The sequence below is a fragment of the Peromyscus californicus genome, unplaced genomic scaffold, assembly GCF_007827085.1.
Source record: "Peromyscus californicus insignis strain IS unplaced genomic scaffold, ASM782708v3 Scaffold_7__1_contigs__length_154581171, whole genome shotgun sequence".
NCBI lineage: Eukaryota > Metazoa > Chordata > Mammalia > Rodentia > Cricetidae > Peromyscus > Peromyscus californicus.
In genome coordinates, this window is record NW_026294595.1 from 105,573,435 (window position 1) to 105,595,074 (window position 21,640).

At 44.0% G+C, this 21,640-nt stretch overlaps 1 non-coding gene across 1 annotated transcript; it reads right to left on the reverse strand.

Annotated features, from left to right (window-relative positions):
* Positions 1–436: 436 nt before the first annotated feature.
* LOC128102763 (U1 spliceosomal RNA) lies at positions 437–601 on the reverse strand. Its single transcript, XR_008215524.1, has one exon. It is a non-coding gene; the product is annotated as a U1 spliceosomal RNA (small nuclear RNA).
* Positions 602–21,640: the final 21,039 nt, after the last annotated feature.

Consider the following 21,640-nt stretch of genomic DNA (forward strand, 5'->3'; position numbering starts at 1 on the left):
CTGAGCCTCTAGCTTCAGCCTCCTAAATACTGACATTACAGGTCTGCATCATCATACAGCTGGAAGGCTGATATAATTTGTAGCATAGACCAAAATTGTGTGCCATTGGACGTTTGACTAATGTCGTGGTATGCATATAGCACATCTTGTTTATTCATTTATCAGGTAATTGAATAATGGGTTATTTCCAAGTTTTCTGTGCCTTAGCTTGATGCCAGTATGAACAGATGTCGACAAGTTTTTGTGAAGACTTTTTTTTCTTCTATATGTAGTATACTCCTCAAAGTAGACTGCTTGATCATACAGAATCTCTATGTTTAATAATTTGAGGCGGTTCTAAACAGTTTTAGAGAAAAGCTACTTTTATATTAACATTAGCAAGGTATGAGGATTCCAATTCTTCCACATGTTCCCAAACATTTTTTTTCTTTTTAAACAGGGGAGAGCGCGAACGCAGTCCCCCACTACCACAAATTATGCAGTCGGAGTTTCCCGCATTTGGGGAAATCGCAGGGGTCAGCACATCCGGAGTGCAATGGATAAGCCTTGTCCTGGGAAAACCACCTTAGTGATCATGGTATCTCCCCTGCCAGGTAAGTATGTGTTCCCAAACATTTAATGTCTATCTTTTGGATTATAGTCATCTTACTGGACATGAGGTAGTAGGTTTGTTATAGTCATCTTTTCATGTGATATTGGAAATAGTGTGAACAAGAATTCCTGGAAAGAATCCGTGTCTGCAAGACTAATTGAAAACTACAGTGATGTGGAGAGGTTGGAATGTTGTAGGTCCAGATGCTAATTACCTTATCTTGGGCTAGCTTTGGTCCCTAGAGTAGCCATTTCTTGCCCACCTTTGTGTCAGAACTAACATTCTGTGACTAATAGATTAAAACCTTTGGAATATATTGATTTTAGCAGACTACTAGCTTCTGCTAACCCAAAAGCTAAGAATGTCTTAGGCATTGTGGCACATACCTTTAATCTCAGCACTCTGAAGGCAGAGGCAGGCAGATCTTTATATGAGTTCAAGACCAGCCTGGTCTACATAGTTCCAAGACAGACAGGGCTATGTAGAGAGACTGAGACTGTGTCTCAAAACAAAACACACACACACACACACACACACACACACACACACACACACACACACAATCTAAAACCCAAACCAAAAAACAGCTAAGAATGTCATCAGTTAGCATCTTAGGCCTATAAAAAAAGCTTACCCCATCTTGTTGTACCTGCCTCTCTGATGTACCCACCAATGCATTTCAAACTTGCCTTGTTTTGTTTTGTTTTTGTTTTTGTTTTTTTTACTTTCTTTGTTCTGTAAAACTATAAAAACTTCATGAAACTGCTTCCAGCTGGGTGGTAGTAGCGCACGCCTTTAATCCCAGCACTCAGGAAGCAGAGACAGGTGGATCTCTGTGAGTTTGAGGCCAGCCTGGTCTACAGAGTGAGTTCCAGGAAAGGCTCCAAAGCTACACAGAGAAACCCTGTCTAAAAAACAAACAAACGAACAAACAAAAAACTTCATGAAACTGCTTCTATGTTGAAACAGACTTTGGGGTAACCCGAATCTATGTTCAGCTCCAGTTTTCTGGAGCCATGGTCACTCAAAAATGGCTCCAGAATGAACAATGGGCTACCAAGTTACCATGCAAACTGAGTCATGCCCATTATGAGCTGGCTATTATCAGACTCACAAAGCCATAAAGTAGGGCATACACAACAGCAATCCAACCAATATCAAATGGAAGTGCTATAGATGTGATCGGGCCCAAGCTGGGTCCTGAAGGCACAAGCAAGTTATGTGAAGAAGTTGCCCAAATGCCTATGGTTTCTACTCCTGTTACAAGGCCTTCTGTTTCCAAACGTACCTATGGCCTCAGGAGGTGTGCCTACGATCAATTGACTGAGGAAGACAAGACCAGGGCCTGGTTTACTGATAGTGCTGCATGCTATGCAGGCACCACCCAGAAATGGACAGGTGGAGCATTACAGTTCCATTCTAGGAAACCCTAAAAGACACTGGCAAAGGGAAATCTTCACAGTGGGCAGAACTCTGGGCAGTACACATGGTCATACATTTTGCTTGGAAGGAGAAATGGCAGATGTGCCATCGTTTACTGATTCATGGGCTTTAGCCAATGGATTGTCTAGATGGTCAGGGATGTGGAAAGAACATGATTAGAAAACTGATGAGAAAGACATCTGTGGAAGAAGTATTTGGATGGCTCTCTCCAAATGGGCAAAGTATGTGAAGATAATTGTGTCCCATGAATTTTTTTTTTGACAGGGTTTCTCTGTGTATCCCTGTGTATCTGAAAATCTCTCTGTAGACCAGGCTGGCCTCGAACTCACAGAGATCCACCTGCCTCTGCCTCCTAAGTACTGGGATTAAAGGCATGTGCCACCGTGCCCAAATAATTGTGTCCCATAAATGCTCATCAGACGGTGACACTAAAGAGTTCAGTAATCAAGTAGAAAGGATGACTGGTTCTGTGGACAGTCAGACTCTCTCCAGCCACTCCTGTCATTGTCCAAAAGGCAGTCCAAATATCCAGAAATGAGCTCAACCTGGATTAGAGGAGGATTTCTGGCAGTTAGATAAAAGCCAGCATCCCTCAGGAACTTGTGAAACTGGTTCTCATCTGCCAGAAGGAGTCAATTCCCTTCCCTCTGGCAGAACAGACATATGGCTCCATTGACATATACCTGTAACTGTGTATCCAAACTCTTGCTGGCCTCCAGGCTCCCTCAGTGTCACAAGTACCTGCTATACATTTCAAAGTCCACACTAGTGTCCTAGCTCTTCTCACCTCCCCAGGCTTCCCTCCTCCCAAATACCCTTTTGTTTTCCTTATAATGGCAAAGTGTGTGGTCCCGTGTCCACCCCGCCCCAAATTCTCACTATGCTTTCTCTGTTCTCCATTCCTTGCTTGTTCTTCCTTCTCTCACAGAGAGCCCTAGCCATCCCCAGTCTTTCGGTCATATTCAGTCTACTTCCTTCTCTGCTTTGGACTCTTCCAGATGCCTCTGGCTGTTCTCTCATATCTACAATAAAAATCTTAACCATATCATGGAGTGGTCATGTCAGCGTTTCTTTACTGTGCCTCCTCAAATACATCTGGTGCCAAAACACAGTAGGGGCCCAAATGGACCTCTTTCCCAGGGGCCCAGCCTGTCCTAACTGAACAAAGCCGTCGATTTGACTAGATCATTTGTTTCTGCCAGCTTCTGCCACCCACATATTTGACTCCAAATTTTAGAGTCCACCTCTGCAGCCGCTTCCCCACCTGCTCTCATCACTCATCTCATCTACTGTGTCTGGTAAGTGCTTCCTTGGAGCGGCCTGCTCCGTCTCTGTCTCCCTCACTTCCTGGAGTCTACTGCTAATACAAAAGTCATGCCTTTCTCATCCCACCTGGCCCAGGAGCAAAGTGGCCATCATGGGAGAGATGGAGGCTATGCATAAGTTCAACAATATGGACTTCCTCTCACCAAGGCTGGCCTGGCTACGGCTGCTGCTGAGTATCAAGTCTGCCAGCAGCAAAGACTAAAAAGAGTCTCTGATATGGAACCATTGCCCTGGGTGACCAGCTAGTGACCTACTAGGCAGGTTGACTACATTGGACCACTTCCTTTATGGGAAGGTCAATCCATGCTTTGTCCTTTCTATAATAGATACTTATTCTAGTCATGAATTGCCTTTCCTGTATGTAATGCTTCTGCTAGAACTCCATCCATGTACTTATAAAATGTCGTATCCATAGCCATGGTATTCCACATAGCATTTCTTCTGACCATAGAGCTCACTTCACAGCCAGAGATGTGGGCAATGGGCCTATGCTCATGGAATCTACTGGTCTTACCATGTTACCACCGTCCTGAAACAGCTGACTTGATAGAACGGTGGAGTGGCCTTTGAAGACATAGTTACAGTGCCAATTAGATCAGCCTTTTGAAGACATAATTACAGTGCCAATTAGGTGGCAGTATCCTGGAGTGTGGAGGCAGGGTTCTCCAGTAGGCAGGATATGCTTTGAATCAGCATCCAATATGTAGTACAGTTTCTCTTATAGCTGGCATTCACTAGTTCAAGAACCAAGGGTTGGAAATGGGAATGGTTCCACTCACTATCACCCCTACTCATTTGCTAGGGAAATTTTCACTTCCTGTTCCCTCAACCTTAAGTTCTACTGACCTAGAAGTTCTGGTTCCAGAGGAGTGAGTGTTCCTGCCTGGAGACACAGCAAACATTCCATTGACCTGGAAGCTCAGACTTCCTTCTGGACATTTTGAGCTTCTAATGCCCTTAAACCAACAGGCTAAGAAAGGAATAACAGTGTTAGGAGGGGTGATTGATCCAGACTACCAGGGGGAGATTGGATTGCTTCTTCACTATGGAAGTAAAGGTTATGTCTGGAGTACAGGAGATCCTTTAGGGTGTCTCTTGGTGTTACCACGTCCTATGATTAAAACCAATGGGGAACTACAACAGCCTAATCCAGGAAGGATGATAAAGGACCAAGGCACTCTAGGGTTGAAGATATGTGTCACTCTTGCAGGAAAAGACCTGGAACCTGCTGAGGTGCTTGCTGAGGGTGGAGGAATTATAGAATAAGTACTAGAGGAAGGTAGCTATAAATATTAGCTAAGGCCACATGACCAGTTACAGAAACAAGGATTGTAATTGATATGTTTCTGTAACATTTCATTAAGAAAATGCATATATACACAGATATTTGTGTTTTCTTTTCTCTATTATCATGTAATATAACATCAATTGAGAGAATACTGGAGATTGTGTTGTAAAATCTCTATTATATTTAGAAGACTGAGCATTTCTCAAGAGACTTTGTCAATTTAAAAATGTATGATGTGTTTGTGGTTATAGGTAGGATAGTTATATCATGTTATGTGGGATTATAAACTAGTTATTGTTTTCTTTTTTCTTCTTTTTTTTTCTTTTCTTTCTTTCTTTTTTTTTTTTTTTTTTTTTTTTGAGACAGGATTTCTCTGTATAGGCCTGGCTGTCCTGGAACTCGCCTTGTAGACCAGGCTGGCCTCCAACTCACCGAGATCTGCCTGGCTTTGCCTCCCGAGTGCTAGGATTAAAGGCATGTGCCATTACTGCCCAGCCAAATGTATTTTAATAGCAAACTTACAAGAACATTCTGTGCTACAGACTACAGACATTAAAAACATATACTTGGGCCTGGAGAGATGGCTCAGTGGTTTAGAACACTTGTTATTTTTCCAGAGGACCTGGGTTGGATTCCCAGTACCTGTAAGGTAGCTCAAAACCCTCTGTAATTCCACTTTCAGGGGTCCAATGCCCTCTTCTGGCCTCCACAATGGCACATCTGTTGTGTACAGATACACAACAGGTAAAACACCATTGTTGCATAAATCCTAATTGGTCTTATAATAAAAACCCGGAGCCAGATAATGGGGTAAATGCTGAAAGATCAGAGAGACAAAGGAACAAGCCACTAGAGAAACTTCTCACCACTACCGAATCCTCAGGCCAAAAGGGAGGCTAGATCCTGTCTCCATGAATCCTCAGACTGAATGCCCCTGAGATCTCTCTCAGCCAAAAGGGTGCGGAACTTCTGTCTCGTCTTGTCTTATATTCCTTTCTCTGCTCAGCCATATCACTTCCTGTTTCAACCTTCCTAGTGCTGGGATTAAAGGCGTGTGACTCCCAAATACTGGTAGCAAAGGCATGAGACCTCAAGTGCTAGGATTAAAGGTGTGTGCCACCACTGCCTGACCTCCATGGCTAACTCTGTGGCTGGCTCTGCCCTCTGATCTTCAGACAAGCTTTATTTGTTAAGGGTGCAAACAAAATATCACCACACACCATACACATAAAATAAGCTTTAAGAAATTACATTTATGGGGTTGGAGAGATAGTGGTTAAGAGCACTGGCTACTTTTTCAGAGGACCAGGGGTCAATTCCCAACACCCACATGGCAGCTCACAACCCTCTGTAATTCCAGTTCTAGGGCATCTAACATCCTCTTTCTGGTATCTACTGACACCAGGCATGCAATTGGTGCACAGACATCCATGTAACCCAAACACTCATATATATACGATAAAAATTAATAATTTTTTAATTAAAAAATAAGAAAGAATCTCCTTGCTAATGCTTGGCTCTATTTCACCACTTTATACAATCCTGGATCTCATGATGAAAGAATAGTCCTGCCTATGGTCCAGATCTGTGTTTCTATATCAATTAACATAATAAAGATAATTTCTCAGAGGCAAACCCAGAGGCCCCTCTCTCAGATGATTTTAGATTCTGTCAGGTTGACAACACAACCATCAGAGCTCCTTAGCAATCTTAATAACTCCCCTTTTATGGTCAAATGCATTCAAGAACATACTTTGGAACTAGAGGCAGTGGGAAACCAGCCTACACTGGTTTTGGGTGCATGCACAATGAGGCAAACTGTGTCCCCTGAGTGAACTTTTAGGGAACATTACCTGAAATCATGCCTGCACATGATTGGGCATATATAAGATTACAATCAAATGCATCATGAGAAAGAACGTGCACAGCAAACAAAGGCTTATGAAATCCAAGCCTGTCAATCAAGACGAAAAGCTACCCATACTCTGCCCCTGGCAACCACCTCCTCATGTTGGGCCTACAAAAAGATGTCCCAGGAAATAACGAGGGCATTGAAGCTCAGATAGCTCCCTGTTTTCTTAGAGCATAGCTGTCCTGCACTTTTCAATTTGCTTAAGAGGAGGTTTTAAAAGTGTGTGTGTGTGGCCAGTGAGATGGCTCAGTGGGTAAAAACACCTGCAGAACTAGCCTGACAACCTGAGTTTGATCCCCAGAACCCACATAAAGGTGTAGAGAGCGCCAACGCAACCAAGTTGTTTGACCTCGACATGCACACCACAGTAATGCACTCCCCACATACATCATACACATGCATGCATGCACACACACTGATGATAATAAGATGAAAATAAGAAAGATGTATGTGGCTTGCCTTGTCTCTTACTGTTCTCTGTCATGTTAGGAGCACATCACAGTCGTTGCTGGTCTTAGAATGAGGGGGCTTGTGAGATGGATTTGAACAGCATCTGTGGCCTGGAATTGAGATCAGTAGATTCCAATTAAAAACAGAAGAATTACAAAACTAAGAGTTTGGCCAGATAGGGTGGCACACACTTTTAATCCCAGCATACAGAAGGCAGGGACAATTTCTGTGGATTGAGACCAGCCTGGTCGACATACTGAAACCCTGTCCCCCCAAAACAAACAAAACTTAAGAATTCAAAGCTATGGGTAAAAATTTGAAGCTTGTGATAAGAGAATTTTGAGACGTACTAAATTAAGTTATAGGTCAGAGAATAGAGGGAGGAAAGAGATGAGATGATCATTTTAACTCAGAACTCAAGTTAAAAGAACAGAAGAAGGGAAAAAGACAGGAAGGGAGGGAGGGAGGGAGGGAAGGAAGGAAGGGAGGTGTTTTGCATTCCTTTATACTAAAGATTACCCTCACACTAAGACTTAGTCCCCCTTCCTCTGCCTCTCAAGCGATGGGATTGCAGGCACATAGCAACACATCCAAATAATGTACTGTCCTTTCTTGATACAGATGTGTGTTAGTACTTAGGCATTCTGGCAACAAATGATTTAATCCACTGATGGATGTACAGCTTAATAGCTACTGCAAAGTGGAGGAAAGTGACCAAGTTGCAGAAAGTAGTTCATTTGGGGACATGTCTTTTAACGTAACTTTTTAAAAATTATTTAACATAATTTCTTTATTGAATCTTTGGGAATTTCACATCATGCATCCTAATTCCACTCACTTCCATATCCTCCCTCTCAACCCTGCAGCGCCCCCCTAAAAGAAAAGAAAACAAAACAAGCAAACAAACACAAAAACAAAAAACAAAACAAAACAAACAAAAACCTCTTCATTCCTCCATTTTCCCCACCTCTCCAACACTTCTTCATTGGTTCTAGTGGCATTGGGAGCCTTGGCGTGTCATACAGTAGACCCTTCTGTTCAATCAGCTTTAATTGCAAATCTTCATTACAATGAATTATTGGTCTGGTTCAAGGCCTCTGGTTTCTGGTACACCATCATCACTGGATCCTTACTGAAACTCCAAAACTACTCTAGAGTACCCTGAGGCCATCCCAAATCATAGAACTCCTTTGGATATCATTCCACAGAACCAGTGCCTTCCCCAGCTCCAGCAGGTCCTAAATGGGATGGATGGTAGGGTGGGCCAACCCAAGGTCTAGCTGTGGGCCTGGGTGGTAGCTGAGCTGGTCAGTCTGGGCCACCGGGGCTGCTCCCTCAGGCAAGGGGTGGAGCTAGCTCCCCTACACCCATACCATCAGGGTCAGTCCCGTGTGTGCCCCCCCCACTGTCCCGTGCACCCACCCATGGTGAGGGGTAGGACTATCTCTCCTGAGTGCAGAGGGCCAGCTCTCCCGTGAGGGTCGGTCGGGGCCAGCTCTCTTTGCTGCAGTGTCCAGGGAGGGTCAGGGCCAGCTTTCTCAGAGCCAGCAAAGGGCGGGGCTGGCTCAGCATGGCCGTCTGATTTCATCATGCATGGTTCCTTTGACCTCCTGAGGTGACAGGGGCCACAGACATGAACAGAGACCCCAGCTGCAGCAGGACCATGGACCCAGACATGGATCTTGGCAGCAGCTTAGGCCTGGATCACACCATGGCCCCAGATGGCAGCACAGGCCACCCAGATCAGTGTGGCTGCAGCAGCAGCATGGCTCTTGGACACCTACAAGGCCATCGCTGGCAGCCCAGACACTGGGTATCCTAGTGGCCTTTGGTGGCAACGTGGGCCATGGATAGCCACTCAGACCCCGGCTGTGGTAGGACCATTGCCCCAGACATGGCCATTGTTAGCAGCTCAGGCCTGGATGGCCCTAGGTGGCAGGAAACCCTCCATGTCAGCCTGCTTCCCACTGCCTTCACTTCTTCCATGAACCACTCTGCTTCTCTTTCTCTCCCATTTCTCCACCACGAACTTGCTCGTCATAATGGGACCCGGGTCTTGAGGACCCAGCCTAGCCTGTGGGTGGCTTGCACCCGCCTGACTTAATGTAATATTTTGCTATGGCCCCTTCTCTCCCACTCTCTCTGCTTCCCAGGCACCTTGAGGTGAGCAGCTTTGCTCCACTGCGTGTTCTCTCTCTCTCTCACCCATGATGAGGTTCTTTTTCACCAGAGACCCACAAGCAATGGAGCCAGATGAAAAATTTTTTTTTCTTTTACTTTGTTTCTTCAGCTATTTTGTCACAGGGGCGGAATACTGACATGGAGGCCATGTGGTAGTCTATCTTTAGTCTACCAAAGAAGCAGCAACCATTTTCTTCTTTTTTTAACTTTTTATTTATTCTGTATGTCTTTCACATCCTGTCTGCATATCATGTCTCCTAATCTCCCTCCTCCCAAAAAATAAAAACAAAATAAAATTTAAGAGAAAAAGGGGAGGGGGAAGAAGAAAGAGAGAATCTCATCATGGAAGCTGCAGTGTGACACAGTGAGTCACACAGTATATGTCCATACATTTGTTTGTTTGTTTGTTTTTTTCGAGACAGGGTTTCTCTGTGTAGTTTTGGTGCCTGTCCTGGATCTCGGGCTGTAGCCCAGGCTGGCCTCGAACTCAGAGGTCTGCCTGGCTCTGCCTCCCGAGTGCTGGGATTAAAGGCATGTGCCACCACCGCCCAGCAGTATCCATACATTTTTACATGCAGGCGTTTATCTCAAAGAATCATTGGTCTCTACTACACCATCAATGTTGGGCCCTCACTGGGACTCTTCCTGGATATCCTATTGCCCTGTGTCACAGAGATCCTGCAGCCCTGGGTCTGCAGGACCAACCCTCCCCCAAATTCCCCCCAGGTCACAGATGGAGTGGATGTTGGGATGGGCCAACACATAACCCTGGTTCTGGGCCTGGGTAGTTGCAGGGTTAGTCAGGCTGCCAGCTCTTCCTTGCTGTGGGATGTTCTGTACGGCAAATATGTTAATAAATAAAACACTGATGGGCCAGTAGCCAGACAGGAAGTATAGGCGGGCCTAACAGAGAGGAGAATTAAGGGAACAGGAAGGGAAGGAGGAGACTGCCTGCAGCCACTGCTAGGACAAGGAAGATGTAAGGTACCAGTAAGCCATGAGCCATGTGGCAAAGTATAGATTAATAGAAATGGGCTGAATATAAGAGTGAGAGCTAGACAATGATAGGCCTGAGCTAATGGCCAAGCAGTTTAAATAATGTAAGAGTCTGTGTGTTTATTTTATAAATGTTGTAAGGGACTGCCGGGGCTTGGCAGGACCCGGAGAGAAAACTCCAGCTACACTTCCTTGTCCTCACACCAGTGTGAGCTCTACGCATTGCCCTGGTAGTTCATGCCTTGCAGCAATGAGCAAGGGACAGGGCCAGTTCTCCTGTTTTCACATCCGAAGGGTTGGTTCTCCCACACCTTCAGGGCCAGGTCTGCTGTGTTGCCCAGGAAAGGTGTAGGGGCCACTCTCCTGAGTGCTGCAGCTGATAAGGGACAGGAACAGCTCTCCTACTCTTATGTCCTCAGGGCCAGCTCTTCCATCTGCCTCAGGTGTTGGATGGGTAGGTAGTCAGACATCTCTCCACTCATGCTGCCATGTGACATAATGAGCGATGGGGACAGTTCTTCCATGCTCACTACTTTGGCGCTGGCTCACCCACACCTCCACCAACAGGGTCAGTGCTACTGTGCTGCCCAGGCGAGATGTGGGGTCCAATTTCCCAAGTGCTGAAGCTGGTAAGGGGGAGGTCAGCTCCCTCCCTCACCACAGGTGCCAGGGGCAAAGGAGGAGGGAAAAACCATATTTAAATACTGTGTGTGTGTCTACACACATACAATCTGTGTGTAGATGCCCTTGAGGCCGTAAGGGCTTAGATCTTCTGGATCTGGAATTACAGACAGTTGCGAATCCCTGATATAGGTCCTGGGAACCAAATTCTGGTCCTCTGAAAGAGCAAGTACTCTTAACTGCTAAGCCATCTCTCCAGCCCTCCCTTTGTTTTCAGAGACCACTTAGGCTCAAAAGTTTGGTTTAGGGACACTGAGATGGCTCAGTGGGTAAAGGTGATTGCTATCAAGCCTGACAAAGTTTAATTCCTGGAACCTATTCGGCTGGAACAGCTCACCTCTGCAAAAGCCCCCATTTTTCGCTCTCTCTCCAAATCCCGCCTTCTCAGAGAATCTCCAGCAGAGACTGTCAAGAAGCCCAGTTCTGCATTCTTGGTCTTGGTGGCTCCTCCCCTGAAACTGCCAGCTGCCCAATCCCGGCCTAAAGCGTTATAAATGGGCACAAACCCAGCTTGTGGTGGACACATCCTCACCCCATGCCTATAGGGGATTTAAGCTCCCCTCTTTAGATTGGCCATGTGAGTTTTCTCCTGCCCCCTTCCCCCACCTCAGTATCTGGGGGCTGGAGGGTTACCTGGTAGTTGCTTTACGCAGAATATACCTGGTCTTTTACTTTTTAATTCAGCTTGATCTGGTTCTCTGTGTCAGTGGAGAAACCTATTATCAGGGTACAGAAAATCTATTAGGACCCACATGGTAGAAGGAGAGAATGGATTCCCACAGGTTGTTCTCTGACTCCCCCATGCGCGCGCGCGCGCACACACACACACACACACACACACACACACACACACACACGATAGATAGATAGATAGATAGATAGATAGATAGATAGATAGATAGATAGATGATAGATAGACAGATAGACAAATAAATGAATAAATAAATGTATGTAATAACATTTCAGTATGGTTTGTCCTGGAGCTGTATGTCAGTAGAAGAGCACTTGACTAGTACACATGATGCCCTGGGTTCTACTTGGAGCACCACACAAGCCACAACTGTGTTCTAAGTGACCATGTTTTGTGATTATCCACGATGTAGGAGAAGCATGCCTAACAGTCTTTAAAGGACAAATATTCAGGTTCTTGGGTTCCTGTACCATCTCATTCTTTTATCTAGATGACTGAAAGCAGGTTGATTGTTTGATTGATTATTGATTGATAGTCTGTCACCTTCCTGCTGACACTGATATTTTGTGAGATCCTTTCTTTCTTCACTGAACTGTATCTGATGACTTAGCTTTTTATAGCTTCTTTCCCCCTTGTGGACTTCAGTCTTTGTCCTACCTACCCTAGCCCTGTCCATGTTGCTCAGTCTACTCAGTGGCCCCGCCACTGCATTACAAACCTACTGGACCTCAGGAACTTTGCTCCACCCCAGGCCCCTGAGAATGATGGCAGGAATCCAATTGAGGGTGTATCATTGCTTGGCCAATCAGCACATTGATTTTCCGGACTTCACTTGGGGCTGACTTACAGGTGACCTCCTTCCAGAATCTCGAGTCTGGATTGGAGCAGAGGCATGTTGCCCTTGAATTGGCTGTCAAATTCTCCAACTGCCTCTCCTCCAGAATTCAGTCTAGAACAAAGAAACTTGGGTCCATGTGTCCCGAGTCCTTTTTCAGCCACCTCTGTTCAGTTGGAACCTCCAGCTTACTCCTGCATGATTCTGAAAGCCCCATTCCTGTCTCTGTCTCCGAACCTCACCCTCTCAGAGAGTCTCCAACAAAGGAAAGTTGCCAAAAGGCCCAGTTCCGCATTCCTGGTGACTATTACAGCTTCCTTCCCTGTTGCCACCAGCAGCCCAAGTCCTCGTCTAAGTGCTCAGCTTTTGACCACACTTGGGTACTAACCCAGCTTGTGACTGACACATCATCACCCTTGCCTACTACCTATAAAGTCTTCCTGCTTTTGTTTGTGTGCGTGGCTTCTCCAGCCTTGATCTCTGGGACTGGAGATCCCACTCAGGAGTTGCTTTGCTCAAATAAACCTGTTGTTATACTTTTCAATTCAGCTTGATCTGACTTACTGTGTTGGTGGAGAAACTTATGATGGGGGGGGGGGGAGGCAGAAACCTATTAACCTCTACCCACTTTCTCTCTCCATTATATTTTTGGACAAAGGCTTGAAATTTTTGAAAACATGTTCTGGAAGAAATGATGCAAACTGAGCTAGATAAAACTGGTGGAGAGCTTGCCTACCATGTTCAAGGTCCTGAGTTGGACCCCAGCATTTCAAAATAAATAAACCATAAATATATAGGTTCATATAAAAAGAGATAACTCATTAATCAAGAGCACTTACTGCTCTTGCAGAGGACCTGGGTTCAATTTCCAGCACCCACATGGAAGCTCACAATCATCTGTAATTCCATTCCAGAGGATCTAATAGCTTCTTCTGGCCTCTGCAGGTATGAGAATGCACATGGTGTATATGCATACATGCAAGCAAAACATACACGTACAAATAAAAGCATCTTTTGTGTGTGTGTGTCTTTTTTTTAATGATTTATTTTAAATTTATTTTATGTGCACTGGTGTGAAGGTGGCAGAATCCCTGGAACTGGAGTTACAGAGCTGCCATGTGGGTGCTGGGAATTGAACCTGGGTCCTTTGGAAGAGCAGCCGGTGCTCTTAACCACTGAGCCCATAAAAACGTCTTAAAGTAGAACTAACACTAATGAGAGAAAAGAAATGCTCCCATTTGATAGCTCTTCATATGTTATATGACAGATTAAGGGATTCAGAAAAGTATTTCTCTAAAAATAATTCCTTGCTTTAGGATCTAATGATTTTCAATAAAACTTAATTTTGGGGTTGGGCATATGGTTTAGTAGTTGAGCACTTGCCTGGTATACCTATGGCCCTACCTTCAATTCTTTTTCTTTTTTTATGCCATGTATTTATTTATTATGTATACAGTATTCTGCCTGCATGTTTGCCTGCACTCCAGAAGAGGGCACCAGATCTCATTATAGATGGTTATGAGCCACCATGCGGTTGCTGGGAATTGAACTCATGACCTCTGGAAGAACAGCCAGTGCTCTTAACCTCTGAGCCATCACTCCAGCCTCTAGCTTCAATTCTTATATCTATAAAAATAAACAAGCAAACAAACCCCTCAAATTTGAATGTCCACACTGAAGAAATTTCTCTGATCTTCTTTGATATGTGGACATTTCACTTGGTACCCTTTCAACAGGATCCACGAATCCCTGTAGACATGGAGGTAAGCTAGAAGAACAAGTGTGGTCAGCAAAGAACCTCTACCTGGCGGTTTTTAGAGTCTGCCTCCGATACACAGGGACATGGCCCTACCACGGTAGCCTGCATTTGATGACCAAATCAGGTGGAAAGGGCTAATTGTTTGGGGTCAGTTTGCAACACACTCATGGACACTTGTCATTCAAAAGCTCCTTGCTGGGCTGGAAAAGGAATCATACTATGAATTACCCAAATTCCTCTCCACAGTTTGGCTTCTGCTCCCTCCTTTTCCATTACCCATGTGCTGCACTCCTCAAATGTCTCAGTACTTGATTCAGAGAACTCAATATGTGGCATGGATACTTTGGAGTGGACATAAATGTCCTTATATAGACAATGAACTCTTTTTTTTTTTTTTTTGAAAGTTTTTTTTGTTTGTTTGGGGTTTTTTTGTTTTTTGTTTTTTGTTTTTTTTCGAGACAGGGTTTCTCTGTGTAGCTTTGGGCCTTTCCTGGAACTCACTCTGTAGCCCAGGCTGGCCTCGAACTCACAGAGATCTGCCTGCCTCTGTCTCCTGAGTGTGTAGCTAGAGTTTTCCTGCCTGGCCCACAGTCAGGACAAACTCTCTCACCTGCCAGTCCCACAGCCACTCAGACCCAACCAAGTAAACACAGAGACTTATATTGCTTACAAACTGTATGGCCGTGGCAGGCTTCTTGCTAACTGTTCTTACAGCTTAAATTAATCCATTTCTATTAATCTATACCTTGCCACATGGCTCGTGGCTTACCGGCATCTTCACATGGTGTTTCTCATCATGGCGGCTGGCAGTGTCTCTCTGACTCAGCCTTCCACTTCCCAGCTCTATTCTCCTCCTTGTCCTGCCTATACTTCCTGCCTGGCCACTGGTCAATCAGTGATTTATTTATTGACCAATCAGCAACACATTTGACATACAGACCATCCCACAGCATGAGTGCTGGGATTAAAGGTGTGCACCACCACCGCCCGGCGACAATGAACTCTTATTCAGCCTCAAAAAGAAAGGAAATTCTGTCTGTTACTCTGAGTGGCTGTGAAGAAATAAAAAAGTTCATAATCTAAGGCAAGAAAGATTAGTGTAGTCACAGTTTCAGAGGTGTGGTGGACTGACTTGCAGGGTGGATGCAGCAAAGCAGTAAGAAGAAGAGGCATGGCAAGCTGCAGCTCCCCAGGACACGTCTCCAATTACCTACTTCCTTTAACCGTCCCGTCATCCACAGCTCCATTACCTCTAAATAGGTCATTCAAATTTTGAGTCACTCTCATAGTTGTTTCTCATTCCGACCAAAGTGATAGGAATAACTGTTACATTGTGACCATATGACAACACGGATGAGCTTTTTGGACACTGTGCTAAGTGAAACAAACCTGCCAGAAAAGTACAAATAGAATGTATTTGTACAAATATAATATAAATGCTGTAGTTAAGGTTGGATGTGTGTGTGTGTATGTGTGTTAATGTACTTGTGAGTGTGGGTCTATGCAAGTGTGCCTTCAGTTGCATATGGGTGCAAGTGTAGGTGGAAGCCCAAGGTTGACGTTGGGTATCCTTCCCCAACTGCTCTTGATTTATTTTACTTATTTTTTAAATGAGCTGGTGATGTCTATATATTTTATTTATTTACTCGTGTGTGTGTGTGTGCGTGTGTGTGTGTGTGTGTGTGTGTGTGTGTGTGTGTGTGTGTGTGTGTGAGACATAATACAAGAACGCAAGGAGGGCAGAGGAGAGGTCTTGGGAACCAAATTCCTGTCCTATGGAAGAAAAGTACATGTTCTTAACCACCAAGCCCACTCTCCAGCCCCTTTATTTTATTTTTTTTTAAACTTGTGTGTGCATGTGTGTGCTCACATGTGAACAAGTGCCATGTGTGTATGCCATGTGTGTGCAAGTGCCCATGGAGACCAGAAGAGGGTGAAGGATCCTCTGGAACTGGAGTTACAGGCGGTTGTAAATCTCCTCTGACTTTGTACCTGGGTTCCAGGGGTCCAAACTCAGGTCTTTGTGCTTCTGTAGAAGGCACTTAACCAACTGTCACAAAGATTTTTTTTAAGACAGGGTTTTGCTGGGCCTGGTAGCATCTTTCTTTATTCTCAGTACTCAAGGGGCAGAGGTTTGCTGGGCCTGGTGGCATCTTTCTTTATTCTCAGTACTCAAGGGGCAGAGGCAGAGGCAGGCAGATCTGTTTCAAGTGGGCCTGTGTCTAGCAAGGAATACATAATCTGCTCACACTGTTGAGAGCCAGGAATACATAAGAATTCCCCTCTGTTACCATTATTGAGGCCTCCAGCCTCCAGAACAGATGTTACCCAGTTCTTAGCCTCTCCAGTGTGAAGACAGTCATTGCTGGACAGCCCAGCTGTCACACACACTGATCTAATAATGCTGTCTGTGACATATATGTGCTATTGTTTCTGACCCACGAGCGAATCCTGACTAACCCACCATGATATATTAGCAGCAGCCTTACTCATCTGGCTTTTTCTTCTTAAGAAAACAAATTTAGGCTGGACATGGTGGTGCCTGCCTTTATTACCAGCACTTTGGAGGCAATGGGTAGTGGATTTCTGTGAGTTCCAGACCAGCTAGGACTACAGAGTGAGACCCTGTGTCAAAGGAAAAAAAAAAAAAAGAAGAAGAAGAAAAAGAAAAAAGAAAGAAAATGTTTACTCATATAGAATACATAGATATTCAGAAATACATATAGAAAACAGTAGTCATGCCAGGCTTAGTGGCGCACGCCTTTAATCCTAGCATTTGGGAGGCAGAGGCAGGTGGATCTCTGTGAGTTCAAGGCCAGCCTGGTCTACAGAGAGAGTTCCAGAATAGGCTCCAAATCTACACAGAGAAACCCTGTCTCAAAAAAACCAAAAGAAAAGAAAACAGTAGTCATGAAGTAACGGGACCTGCCTTTACTGATTCTTTTGATTGTATTTTCTCTTGCTCATCACAGCCCCAGGAACAACAGGCTAATTATATTACATAGCAGAGATGTGAAGGTGAGACGTGCAGGCTTGCGGAAGTACACATTATGACATTTGCGCAGTGATGCAATCCTCTAGTGACACATTTCAAAGGCTGTATCCCTGCCACTAAATGAACCATGCTGATACAAGTGAAAGGCTAGGTGGGACAGCTTAGACAGCTGAGGGGAGCAGGAGTCTCCAAGGTCAATTTCTCAAAACCCCGGGGAAGGAGAAGACCTTGTTCGAAGAACAGTAGGAAGTGAGGGTGAAGGAGACATTGAACTCTAATTCTACTGTCTCCCTCTTTTCTTTAGCAGATATTCTAGCCACAGGCTCCTGTCTTGGCTTGTGGAATACCCTCTGTGTCCTAAAATTCAAAGATATTAAGTGGGTTGATGAGAGAGCTCCAGGGCAAGTTGGATAACGGGGAGGGTAGTTGGAAGGACAATTCTGGTAAGAGCATGCTGACTTGGCCATCTTGACTTGGCAAACAAATCTGAACACATTTCTCACTTTTAGAGAGAGAGGAGCTACTACGTAAACAGTTACACAAAGAAAGCCATGGTGAGATGCTGGAATGGAGTCCAAGGTGGCCTCTCATTTTTTTTTTTTTTTTTTTTTTTTTTTTTTTTTTTTTTTTGGTTTTTCGAGACAGGGTTTCTGTGTAGCTTTGTGCCTTTCCTGGAACTCGCTTTGGAGACCAGGCTGGTCTCAAACTCACAGAGATCCACCTGGCTCTGCCTCCCGAGTACTGGGATTAAAGGCGTGCGCCACCACCGCCCGGCTGTGGTCTCTCATTTTAAAATTACTTTATTACTTTACCTATTTTGTGTTTGTGTGTAGGCATGTGCCAGGGCATGTGGCGGTCAGAAGATGGCTTGTGAGTCAGTTCTCTCCTTCTACCATGTTGGTGCTGTGGGATGTCTTTCTGTATGCTGTGAATATGGGTTGCTCTGATGGGTTGATAAAGAAAGCCGTTTGGCCTATGGCCAGTCGGGTAATAGCTAGGTGGGAAATTGAAGAGAGAGAGAGGAAGAAGAAAGGCAGAGGGGAGAGATGCCACCATCAGGAGGAGAAGCAAGATGTGAAAATACCGGTAAGCCACAGTCACATGGCAACTTATAGATTAATAGAAATGGGTCAAGTTCTAAGAGCTAGCTAGCAAGAAGCCTGCGATAGGCCATGCAATTGGTAATTAATATTAAGCCTCCGAATGATTATTTTATAAGCAGCTGTGGGACTGTGGGGCCAGGCGAGACTGGAGAAACCTTCTGCCTACAGTTCTGGGCATCCAACTCAAGTTGTCAAGTTTGGTGGAAGTACCTCTATCCACTGAACCATCTCTCTGGCCCTGGGATCATAATTGAGGAAGATGGCCTCACAGTATATTTCAACAGCTTCAACTTGGAGCAACCGTCTACTGGAAACACTTCACAAAGACATACAGAATGGAGTAGAGGCTGTGCTCATCTTTTTGTGTGTACCAGAGGCCCAACAGGTGGTCTTTTCCAGAGGGACAATGGAAGACTTTGAGAAAAACTACCGAGAAAACAACTGGCCCCAAGCATTTTGGGTAAAAACTTATAACCAATTTCTGTTATATTCACCTGACAATGACATTTCCCAAATTTCACAAGGGGCCCTTTATGAAATGTAGAAGGAACCTTCTCTGGATTCTCAGGAGAAAAAATATATATAATCTCCCAGGCTCTCCCTAGTGCTACTTATATCTACTAAAACTAAAAAAAAAAAAATTGATGTTAACCCTTTAGGGGTTAACTGGAAAAAAAATTGATGTTAATCTAAAGGGTTAACATGAAGAATGATTCCAAGACCTGTGTGGTGATACACATCTGTAATCCTGGTCCTTGAGAGATAGGGGTAAGAGAATCAGTAGTTTAAAGTCATTCTAGACATTTAGTGAATTTAAGGCCAGCCTGTATTACATGAAGCACTATCCATTAAGATAAAGAAACAAATAAATAAACAAACAAACAAAACCCAAAAAACAAAACCCAAAGGTCCATATCCACCAAGTAAGTACAGCTAGAAATTGAAAGTCTACTCCTCTGAGATAGAAGAACAATACCAGTGGGCTGGAGAGGTGGTCAGGGTTAAGAACACTGGCTGCTTATGACCTGGATTTGTTTATTTCTTTTGGTTAGGTCAAGGGTCTGTCAATCTTGTTTATCTTCTGGAAGAACCAGCTTTTAGATTCATTGATTTTTTTTTTAATTTTGTTTCTAATTTATGCTCTGATTTTGATTATTTCTTGTTGTCAACTGGGTTTTAGTTTATTTTGTTCTTGTTTTCCCAAATTTTTGAGTTTGTATTATTAGGTCATTTATCTATAGTTTTTCTGATTTTTTTTTAAAAAATTCATTTGTTTATTATGTATACAGTGTTCTGCCTGTATGCATGCCTGCAGGCCAGAAGAGGGCACCAGATCTCATTATAGATGGTTGTGAGCCACCATGTGGGTGCTAGAAATTGAGCTCAGGACCTAAGGAAGAGCAGCCAGTGCTCTTAACCTCTAAGCCATCTCTCCAGGCCCCCTGATTTTTTTTTTTTAACTGTAGGCACTTAGAGCTACAAATTTCCCTTGTAGGAAAGCTTTCAATGTGTCCCAGAAGTTTTGTTGTGTTTTCATTTTCACTGAGTTCCAGGAAATTTTTTATTTCTTTCTTGATTTTCTTTGATCTATTCATCATTCAGTCATGAGTTATTTAATATTCACGAGTTTATGTGATTACTAGAGATTTGTTGTCAATTTTAAATTTTATTGCATTGTGATCAGATGGTACACACAGAGTTATTTCAATCTTTTTGAATTTGTAAAGATTTATTTTGTGTCCCAAGACGTGTTTTATTTTAGAATGGCTTTTGTATGCGGCTGAGTATAATGTGTATTTTTTGGTGTTTGGGTAGAATATTCTGTACGTATCTGTTACATCCATTTAATGTATGGTGTCATTTTCCCCTTTTATTCTATTATTTTTGAGAGTATAATATAATTACATCATTTCTCTCTTCCCTGTACTCCCTTTAAATTCTCTTATATATCCACTCCTTGCTCTCTTTCAAATTCATGGCCTCTTTTTCCATTAATTGGTTTTGCACATATATGTCTATACATCTATAGTCCTGCATGGAACTGGCTCAGTCTGTATAATGTTACTGTTTTCAGGGCTGACCACTGATGTGGATGTGCTCTTCCTGGGGAAGACTATTTCTTCCACTCTCAGCGTTCCTCAGTTGCTCTAGTTCTTTGTGTAGGGTTGAGGCCTCATGGCCTTCCTATCATTCACATTGGCATGACTACTTTTGTCCTTGTTCATGTTTAGCCGGTCATGTTTATGAGCTTTTATGGGTGCAGTTTCTAACATTCCTAGGTAACAATCTCACAGCAAACTACCTATTTGCTCTTAACAATCTTTCTTACAACTCTCCCCAGTGTTCCCTGAGCCTCAGGTATGGGAATTGTTTTGTAGATGTATCTTTTGGGACTGGACTCCACAACTCTGCATTTTGACTGGTTGTGGTTTTCTGTAATGGACTCTGTTGAAAGAGAAGTTTCTGTAGATGAATTTCTAAACAGTCTTAGTAAATAAGAAACACAGAGCCAAATACAGAGGAAATAGCCAAAGAGATCAGAGCAATAGCCACGACTAGCTTTAGCTTACCACCAGCAGTAGCTTCCACAGAGAGAGTTTCTTCCTGCCTGACTTGTGTTTTTATTGCCTTTCTGTTCTGCCTTCTCATTGGCTCTGAGCCCAGCCACATGACTTCCTCATCACTGCCTGTCTATACAGACCTCCAGGTCTCTATGGTTGGTACTGGGATTAAAGGCTCATGTCACCACGCTCGGCTGTGTCCTTGATCACACTACCTGCCATGTGATCGGATTAAGAGTGTGTGCTACCACCGCCAACTTCTGCTTAATGGCTATTTGACCCCTGATCTCCAGGCAACTTTATTTATTAACATACAAATAAAATATCACATTTCATCACAAAATATCACCTCACGTTTTCTTGATGAGGACTTAGGACTATACTTACCCATGAATATACAGACACATAGTTAGAATGTAGTTAGGGATTATGCTGGTTTAATAAAGTAGTGGTAGTTATAGGTTCTCCCTCAGGATCTTATCAGCCCTAGGTAATTGTCTAGGTTTCCAATACCAGGCATGATTTCTCTCATGTTGAATGGGTCTTAAGTCCAATTAGCGAGATATTAGTTGCTGCTAAGTATGCATGCCACTACTGAACTCTTAGGGTTATTGGGTCATGTTGGTTGCTGCTGTGGTTCCTAGGCATCATAGCTGGGTGGGACGGTAGGTTTCTTCCTTCCTTTGGAAGAGTGCATGGTATCTTCTAGTCCTCAAGGAGGAGGCATTCGGGTCAGTCACAGCTTAGGGGCCTCTGAGCCCTGTGTCTGAAATGCAATGTGTCTTCAGCAATAGTGACTTCCACCTCTTGGGGGTAACCAAGGGCAA